This window comes from Capra hircus, chromosome 5 (genome assembly GCF_001704415.2).
Source record: "Capra hircus breed San Clemente chromosome 5, ASM170441v1, whole genome shotgun sequence".
Taxonomy (NCBI): domain Eukaryota; kingdom Metazoa; phylum Chordata; class Mammalia; order Artiodactyla; family Bovidae; genus Capra; species Capra hircus.
Window position 1 is genome coordinate 45,093,443 of NC_030812.1, and position 10,461 is coordinate 45,103,903.

General features: G+C 41.8%; 1 pseudogene; it reads right to left on the reverse strand.

The window, feature by feature from the left end:
- On the reverse strand, positions 1,284-10,256 carry LOC108636102 (annotated as a pseudogene).

The following is a 10,461-nucleotide window of genomic DNA, read 5'->3' on the forward strand; positions in this document are numbered from 1 at the left end:
TTTTGTATTACTTGTGTTCTTAAGATATATTGTTCTGTGAAGTTTCAGTTTATTTTCATTCTTGTCTGATGAGTTGCTGAAACTAGTAAGCCCATCTTTCTGACCAAGAATTCTTGTAAAAACTCAGTAATGACACTTCTGTTTATAGTGTAACTTCCTGTATAGTTTGCCTATAGGTAAAGGATCTGCTAATCACGCTAGATGAGCATGTCCAGTATGTGAGAATTGTGCTTCTCATTATAACCATGTTCATTGGCATCTTGATGTCTTTCTCTGGCTCTTGTACGTTTTGGTAGCATGGGTAAATTTATCATAGCTTGTTGAGAGCAAATGTCAAATACCTGAATGGGAAAGGCTGGATCCAGGGACCCTTCCCTTAGAGGACACAGTCTGTGCCATTTCCAAACAATTGCTGGTTTTCTACTGATTTTAATTAACTCCTCTAGCTCTGTTGGTCACTCTTTATTTTTATTATGAAGTATTTGGCACATATAAAAGAATACAGTAACATAATAATGAAATGTGCACCCATGACTTCTCCTCCCCAAAACAAAATAACACATTACCAACACATTGCTTGTATCGTGTTCTCTCCTCCTGCCTCCCTCCAAGAGGCAACCATTATCCTGTCAACTGTAGGTGTCATTCCTTTGCCTGTTTTAATTGCCAATTAAAACACATACGTAGCACATACATATATATATATATATAATCATGTAGTTTTGGTTGTTTTGAGCTTTATTAAAATGGTATTATACTGTTTGTAGGCTTTTGTACTGGCGACCCACTCCAGTACTCTTGCCTGGAAAATCTCATGGACGGAGGAGCCTGGTAGGCTACAGTCCACGGAGTCGCTAAGAGTCGGGCACGACTAGGTGACTTCACTTTCACTTTTCACTTTGACGCATTGGAGAAGGGAATGGCAACTCACTCCAGTGTTCTTGCCTGGAGAATCCCAGGGATGGGGGAGCCTGGTGGGCTGCCGTCTATGGGGGTCATACAGAGTCGGGCATGACTGAGCGACTTAGCAGCAGCAGGCTTTTGCAACTCATTTCTCCCATCTACAGGCATGCCATAGAGACATGACAGATTGGGTTCCAGACCACCTCAATAAACCAAATATAGCAATAAGGCAAGTCACAGGAGTTTTTGGTTTCCCAGTGCACATAAAAGTTACATTCATACTATTGTATTTTAGTCTATTAAGTGTATAATATCATTATGTCTAAAAAATAATGTACATATTTTAATTAAAATATTTTATTGCTAAAAAAATGCTAATCCTAAACCGAGCCTTTAGTGTGTTGTAATCTTTTTGCTGGTAGAGGGTCTTGCTTTTATGTTGATGGTTGCTGATTTATCAGGGTGGTGTTTGCTGAAGGTTGGGGTGGCTGTGGCAGTTTCTTAAAATAAGGAAGCAGTGAAGTTTGTTGAACCAGTTGACTCTTTCTTTCATGAACAATTTCTCTGTAGCATGCAATGAAGTTTGATAACATTTTATCCACAGTAGAACTTGTTTCAAAATTGGAAGCAGTCCTCTCAAACCCCACCACTGCTTTGTCAACCAAGTTTACATAATGTTCTAAATACTTTGTTTTCATTTCAACAGTCTTCACAGCATTTTTACCAGGAGCAGATTCTTTCTCAAGAAACCATTTTCTTTGCTCATTCATAAGAAGAGGCTCCTCAGCTGTTCAAGTTTTATCATGAGATTACAGCAACACAGGTACATCTCTAGGTTCCACTTATAATTCTCTTGATATTTCCAACATATATACAGCTACTTCCTCCACTGAAATTTTAAATCCTTCAAAGTCATCCATGATGATTGGATTCAGCTTCTTCTAAGTTTCTGTTAATTCTGGTATTTTGACCTCTGCCCATAAATCATGAGTAATCTTAATGGCATATAGGGCTGAATCCTTTAAAAACTTTTTCCATTTTCTTTGCCCAGATCCATTAGAGGAATCATCATCTCTTGTAGCTATAGCTGAACAAAATTAATTTCATAAATATTACAGTGTGAAAAGTGAAATTACTGCTTGATCCATGGACTACAGGATGGATGCTATGTTAGCAGACATGAAAACAAAATTAATCTGGTAGAGCATCTCTTTCGGAGCCCTTGGGTGACCAGGCACATTGTCAGTGAGCAGTAACATTTTGCGGAGAAGGCAATGGCACCCCACTCCGTACTCTTGCCTTGAAAATCTCATGGATGGAGGAGCCTGATAGGCTGCAGTCCAGGGGGTCGTGAAGAGTCAGACACGACTGAGCGACTTCACTTTCACTTTTCAGTTTCATGCATTGGAGAAGGAAATGGCAACCCACTCCAGTGTTCTTGCTTGGAGAATCCCAGGGACGGGGGAGCCTGGTGGGCTGCCGTCTCTGGGGTCGCAGAGTTGGACACTACTGAAGCGACTTAGCAGCAGCAGCAGCAGTAACATTTTGAAAGAAATGTTTTATTTGGAGCAGTGGGTCTCAACAGTGGGCGGAAAATATTTAGTAAATCATATTGTAAACAGATGTACTGTAATACAGGTTTCACTGTTCTAATAATAGAGCACAGAATGTGAGAGTGAAAGTTGTGCAGTCTTGTCCAACTCTTTGCGACCCCATGGCCTATACAGTCCATGGAATTCTCCAGGCCAGAATACTGGAGTGGGTAGCCTTTTCCTTCTCAGGAGATATTTTCAACCCAGGAATCCAACCCACGTCTTCTGTGTTGCAGGAGGATTCTTTACCAGCTGGGCCAGGCAGAGTAGATTTAGCCCTTAAGGGCCCAGGATTTTCAGGGTAATAAGTTAGCATTGGCTTCAACTTAGAATCACCAGCTGCCTTAGCCCCTAATAAGAGCATCAGTCTGTCCCTTTGGTGCTTTGTAATCAGGTGTTGACTCCTCCTCTTTAGCTGTGAAAGTCCTAGATGGCATTTTCTTCTAATATAAGGCTGTTTTGTCTACGTTGAAAGTCTATTCAGTGTAGCCAACTTTGTAAGTTATGGAGACATCTTGTTTCCTTAAACCTCATGAACCGACTTCTCTTAGCTTCAGACTTTCTTTCTGCAGCTTCCTTACCTCATTCAGTCTTCACAGAATTGAAGAGAGGTACAACCTTCCTCTGTATTAGGCTTTTGTGTAAGGGAATGTTCTGGCTGGTTTGATCTTCTATCCAGACCGCTAAAACTTTTTTCATATCTGCAATAAAGCTGTTTTGCTTTCTTGCCTTTCATATGTTCACTGGAGTAGCGCTTTTAATTTCCCTCAAGAACTTTTCCTTTGCACTCACACCTTGGCTAGCTGCCATAAGAGGCTGAGCTTTCAGCCTATCTTGGCTTATGACATGCCTTCTTCATTAACCTGAATTAAGTATAGCTTTTGGTTTAAAGTGAGAGATGTGCAACTCTTCCTTTCACTTGAACACTTAGAGGATGTTGTAGGGTTGTTAATTGGCCTAATTTCAATATTACTGTGTCTCAGGGAATAGAGAGGCTTGAGGAAAGGGAGAGAGACAAGGAATAGCTGGTTGGTGGAGAAGTCAGAACACTCACTAAGTTCACCATCTTATATGGGCATGGTTTGCGGCACCCCAAAACAGTGACAGTAGTAACACTAGAGATTGCTGATTATAGATCACCACAGCAAATATAATGATTACCAAAGTGTGATAGAGACATGAAGTGAGCAAATGTTTTAAGTCTGTACGATCTGCCATCTCCTAGTGCTGGCTCTCAGGCTGGGAGACCACAGGCCGGGAGAGAGACCAAACCTCTAATCATAAGAGAGGTCCTGAGAAAGTAAATGCCCTCACAAAAGTGGGTAATGTTTTCATATAGCATTTAGGTTCAAGGCTTCCTACTTGTTACTTTAAATTCCTTATAACAAGATTAGTGTTATTTTATCTATTTGGATGCTCAGAGAGCTTAAACAACTCTCTGAAAATCCTATTGCTATTTGAACTCTGAATTTATCCCGCATTCACATACTTTCCACTCTAATACCCACAGGGACTGCATTAACAAAGTCAACTAAGGTGATGTAAGGGGGTCCAATCCAGTGGGTAAAGATTGAATCAGGAGAACCTTGTGCAAGGAGATGCCCAGGGCTCTCTGAGATGTGTTTAGAATTCAGAAGTCCATCAGTAGGGTAGGTGAGTGAGCATGGAAAATGCTTGGAGATGCAGGCAGAGAATCACTTGTGAGCAACTTGAGTTCCTCTTCCCCAGAGTTGAATTTACAACAGAAATTAATAAATTTACTAAAGTTTAAGGAAAGTTAAATAACTTGAATATGTGTAGTATACCACCAATAAGATCGTGTTGCGTAAACCGGTGTGCAACCAAAATTTCTCCAGGTTTTACTAAATTTTGTTAGAAAAGACATTAGGGATATAATGTTCAAATCCCTCTGGTTAATTGTCCCCTGAAGCAGGGCTTGGATTCTTTGAAACAAGCCCCAGTGGGTTCCCCACCAGCTTTATGGGAACCTCAGGTGATGTGCCCAGAAATAAATCTGCTCACCTGGGACCACTGCCTTTCTGGCATGCACCCACTGGGTGTTACCTCAGGAGATTCTCCATGGTCACCTGGGTGTCACAGAGTTTGTAAGCCTCCTGCCTGTGACCGTCATTGAGTTCTGGAGATTTATTGCTAAGTGGGCAGAGGGATCAGTAAGCACCCCCACCCCTGTGGTAGGGGCACCAAGTCCCACCTCAACCAGAGAAATCCACTTTTATCCAGTTCATAAGGGGTTTGTCTGTTTGTTTGTTTGTTTGTTTGTTTGTTTTTAATTTGCTAAGGTCTATTAAACTCTTTTGTGACTCCATGGACTGTAGCCAATTAGAACTTTTAAAAGTTGTTTGAAGATAGTTTCTCTGGTGTCTCTCTGGTGAAGGATTCTACTATGTTCCAAGGAAAAGTGGGCAGAGGCTCAGTTTCCTGCTCAAAGTAGAATTCTGTCACCTGGAGAACAAAGCGCTTCTGTTCAGACTCTGAGTCTCACAGACTTGCTTATTAAAATAATTTCTGCCATTTTGGCTTCCAGCTTCTTTCTTCAGAGGTGTTGGGCATGGTCCCTGGGTTAGACTGGGAAATAAATAGCCAGTCCATCCACTCCTCATCTCTGTCAGAGTTCTCAGTTGCAGCTAATTGAAATATAGTGTGAGCAGAAAAGGAATTTATTAGTGAATACAGGATATCCCAGGAGGCCAGAAACCAGACTGGGAGGCTCCCCAGCCAGGATCAATGCCCAGAATTGCACTAAAGACTTGCTCTGCTAGAAACTGCTCGCTTGCCTCTGCTGGCCACAGACTCACTGCTGGTGTTCAGTCTTGGCTAGTGTGTGACCTTAGCCACCCCTCCCTCTGGTGACTGGAACTGCCTGCTGTCTGTCGCTCTAGAGTGGACCCCAGGTGGCACTTGTAGCTCTGCAGTGGTTCAATGCCTTTCTGGTATATGTGTTTGCTGGGGCCTGTGTTGTAGCCCAGTGTCATAGCTGCCAAGGAGGTGGAGAAGTCTCCAACTGTAGCATGTTTGATGGTGCTGAGAAGCCCAGAAAAGGGACAGCATCTTCACTTAGCCATCACTACCCTCAGATTCCCATCCTGTCCCCATTTCCTACCTCTTGCACTTACCCCAACCACAGCTTCCTTTATCTTCAACCATTCAAAACCAAAAACTTCATTAGAATTGAACTCTCTGAGGCATCACCATCAACTCACTAAGCAAGCCCAGACATGACTAAACTTCAGCAGTATAAACAGCCAGTGTCAAGTTGAAACCTCTAAAGTGTACACACTGAAACAACCATCTATTCCCAAACTAGTCCACAAGACCACAGGATCCTAGGAAAGAATTGCCCATGACTAGTAGGGAGCACAAATATGTTTTCATTAGAGTGAGTACAGCTTACTTTATGTCACATTCATTCAGAAAAGACACAAAAAATGTATTTCTTTCTAAAAAAATTCTTTAGTCAGTGTTCAACATAGCTGTTTATTGAATGGATCAAGGTGCTGCTAGTAAAAGCAGTGAACAAAACCGAAAGTCCTGTCTGTGAAGTTATTTTCACAGACAATAACAATAACAATAAATAAATTATTTATTATATATAAATAATAATCTCAGTGACAAGAAAATAAAGCAGAGTTTAGGGAAAGAAGTGCTCATTATATTGGGTGATCAGAGAGGTGGTATTTGAGCAGAGATGTAAGTAATGGGATAGGGCAGGTATGAAGTGATTTGGGAACAAAAGACCCTGAGACAGAAACACCTCCAGGCATTAGCATTAGAGGAAGAAGGTCAGTGTGTGTGTGCTGGAGGGAAAGCCAAAGGTGAAATGAAAAAGAGAAACAGAAAACTGAATACCGGGGATCTTGTAGGCCATTAGTGTTTAGGCTTTTATTTTAAGGATGATAGGAAGCCATCCGACGGTTTTAAGCTGAGCAGTGTGACATGATCAGGTTAACATTTTTTAAAGTTTCACTGGCTCCAGTATAAATGAGACATATGTAGGGCTAAATTGAAAGTGAGGAAGCCTCTCAGGAGGCTTTGCTGTAACCCAGGGAGAAAGCATGTTAGCTTGGACTCCAGGGGGAGACGTGGTAGTGAGATCAAATCAGCTTCAGAATGTATTTTGCCCCCAGACTTGCAAAGACGTTCTCATGCTTTGCATGTGAAAATGAGAGACAGAAAAAAATCCAGTATATATTTCTAGGATCCACTTTGTGGTTGATTATATTTTTAAAAAAGTGAATATAAGAATATTTCTCTGTATGCTTTTCCAGAACTTGCCACTCCCCATCAGGAGGTGGCATCTGTGTCTTTTCCCCTGAAAACTGGGTGGACTTTTGTTACAGCTTTGACTATTAGACTATGTAGAAGTGACACATGTGACTTTTTAGGCTAGATCAGGAAAAGTGATGCCACTTTACCTATCCTCTCTGGGATGCTTACCCTAGTACTCATCTACCATGGCCAGACCACATAGAGAGGTCCAGGTGGAGAGAAACCAAAGGCACTGGTCCTTAGCTGAGCTCCCAGCCAGGAGCCAGCATCGACTCACTGGCCATGTGAGTGAGCCACCTTGAAAGCATGTTCCAGGATGAGTTCCCGAATCCTTCTGATTACTTGAGGGATTGATTTTGACTATACTTGTGTCTTGAACTGTTAGCCAGAACAAAATAGCAAGGTCTAAGTGACTCTGAGCTCAGCTTCCATTTTGCATGATTCATAGAGGTCTTCTTCCTGTTTGCTTTTTTTCTGCATCAGACAATACATCTTTGATAACTAATGTGAATCTGGCTTTGTATAATTCCACATCTGTTCTTACTCCTCTGCTGCCCTCTTGGGGCCACAAACCACATTGCCCCACTTGTATGCCAGGCAAAAAACAATGAGCACTTGTTACCTGGTGGGTACTATTTTGAACAGTTCACGTATTCTTACTCCTGTGTTCTTGACAACCCTATGTGGTACTTCTAACTTCTTTTTAAAGATGAGAAAACATGGATACATAGATACAAGAAACAAGTTGCCAAGGTGCAAGAATCAAGGTCCTATAATGGCCAAGCTATAATTTGAACCAAGGGTCTAGTCTTGCACTATCCCCCTCTTCTTTGGTGTGGCAAAGCTGATCCAGTAGGCATCCATGTGAGACTTGTGTACTTTCGTAATTTGTAAAAGTAAATGTACTTTGAAGTATGGGTCTTTATCTCTTGACTGGGTGATGACACTAGCTGCCTAACTAATCTCTCCATTGCTAGTCTTTCTCATTTCAATCTATTTTTCATACAGTAATCAGAGGGGTCTCTTAAAAAAATGATGAATGAAGGCATGAGCTAAGTAATACCTTATCTTTTCACCTTATCTAACTTGATAAAAGAACAGAATGGGAAAGAACAGAATGGGCAAGACTAGAGATCTCTTCAAGGAAATTAGAGATACCAAGGGAACATTTCATGCAAAGATGGGCTCGATAAAGGACAGAAACGGTATGGACCTCACAGAAGCAGAAGATATTAAGAAGAGGTGGCAAGAATACACAGAAGAACTGTACAAAAAAGATCTTCACGACCCAGATAATTACGATAGTGTGATCACTCATCTAGAGCCAGACATCCTGGAATGTGAAGTCAAGTGGGCCTTAGAAAGCATCACTACAAACGAAGCTAGTGGAGGTGATGGAATTCCAGTTGAGCTATTTCAAATCCTGAAAGATGATGCTGTGAAAGTGCTGCACTCAATATGCCAGCACATTTGGAAAACTCAGCAGTGTCCACAGGACTGGAAAAGGTCAGTTTTCATTCCCATCCCAAAGAAAGGCAATGCCAGAGAATGCTCAAACTATCACACTATTGCACTCATCTCACATGCTAGTAAAGTAATGCTCAAAATTCTCCAAGCCAGGTGTCAGCAACACGTGAACCGTGAACCTCTAGATGTTCAAGCTGGTTTCAGAATAGGCAGAGGAACCAGAGATCAAATTGCCAACATCTACTGGATCATGGAAAAAGCAAGAGAGTTCCAGAAAAACATTTATTTCTGCTTTATTGACAATGCCAAAGCCTTTGACTGTGTGGATCACAATAAACTGTGGAAAATTCTGAAAGAGATGGGAATACCAGGCCACCTGACCTGCCTCTTGAGAAACCTATATGCAGGTCAGGAAGCAACAGTTAGAACTGGACATGGAACAACAGACTGGTTCCAAATAGGAAAAGGAGTACGTCAAGGCTGTATATTGTCACCCTGCTTATTTAACTTCTATGCAGAGTACATCATGAGAAATGCTGGGCTGGAAGAAACACAAGCTGGAATCAAAATTGCCGGGAGAAATATCAATAACCTCAGATATGCAGATGACAGCATCCTTATGGCAGAAAGTGAAGAGGAATTAAAAAGCCTCTTGATGAAAGTGAAAGAGGAGAGTGAAAAGGTTGGCTTAAAGCTCAACATTCAGAAAATGAAGATCATGGCATTTGGTCCCATCACTTCATGGGAAATAGATGAGGAAATAGGGGAAACAGTGTCAGAGATCATTTTTTGGGTCTCCAAAATCACTGCAGATGGTGATTGCAGCCATGAAATTAAAAGATGCTTACTCCTTGGAAGGAAAGTTATGACCAACCTAGATAGTATATTCAAAAGAAGAGACATTACTCTCCCAACAAAGGTCCATCTAGTCAAGGCTATGGTTTTTCCTGTGGTCATGTATGGCCATGAGAGTTGGACTGTGAAGAAAGCTGAGCACCGAAGAATTGATGCTTTTGAACTGTGGTGTTGGAGAAGACTCTTGAGAGTCCCTTGGACTGCAAGGAGATTCAACCAGTCCATTCTGAAGGAGATCAGCCCTGGGATTTCTTTGGAGGGAATGATGCTGAAGTTGAAACTCCAGTACTTTGGCCACCTCATGCGAAGAGTTGGCTCATTGGAAAAGATCCTGATGCTGGGAGGGATTGGGGCAGGAGAAGAGGACAACAGAGGATGAGATGACTGGTCGGCATCACCGACTCGATGAACGTGAGTTTGAGTAAACTCCGGGAGTTGGTTGTGAACAGGGAGGCCTGGCGTGCTGCGATTCATAGGGTCGCAAAGATTTGGACACGACTGAGCGACTGAACTGAACTATATGAAAATATGAGAGCCAGTCTTACTGAAGGGGTAAGATGAGTGAAGCCAGCAGATAGCCTAATACTCTTGAAACCATAATAAAAAATGGAGTTTATTGATATGTGGTTATAACAGTTAATATGCAATATATATCTCTGAGTAATTTTAGCTTTCTTCTTATTCACCGTCACACTTATCCTGCAAGGATGAAAGCGCATCTTCTCTATTTTATAATAGGAGAAATTCTGTCTTGCAAATAGTGCTCTGGCATAGATGGAGTTACCCAAAGAATGTAGCTGAGGGTGGTCAGTGTCATGCAGAATAGAACTCTGACTCCAGAAATCTAATGAATTTTCAGAAACCGAATGAGGTGTGTTAAGTGGCACCCTTTAAATATAGTCTGAACCAGAAGGTTAATATTTAAAGCACATAAAGCTGCTCAAGCTGTGTAGAGGGCAGTAGATGTAGTGGGCATGTGCTTGGCTGTCTGCAAAGACTTTGGAAGCATAGCTGAGAAACCTCTTGGGCTCAGCTTCAAAAACATTCCTGGAAAGCATATGTGGTGTCAAGAGCCATTACCAGCAGTGGAGATGGGGAGTCCAGAAGTTGCCAGTCCCAAAACCATACTCCATATTGTACTTTTTCCAACATCCTTGAGTTACTTTCCTTATCTCTGGGTAGTCGAGGCTTCTCTACACATGCAAGAAAGATAAAAATGTTGTTATTCACACACAGTGAACTCAGGATCTCACCTGGAGGAGCAACAGAACTGCAGTGTCTCCCTGCCACAGCCACCAGCTTTGCTGCTTTGCTTTTCCACCCATGTTTAGTAGTAACAGACCACTGAAGTTTAACC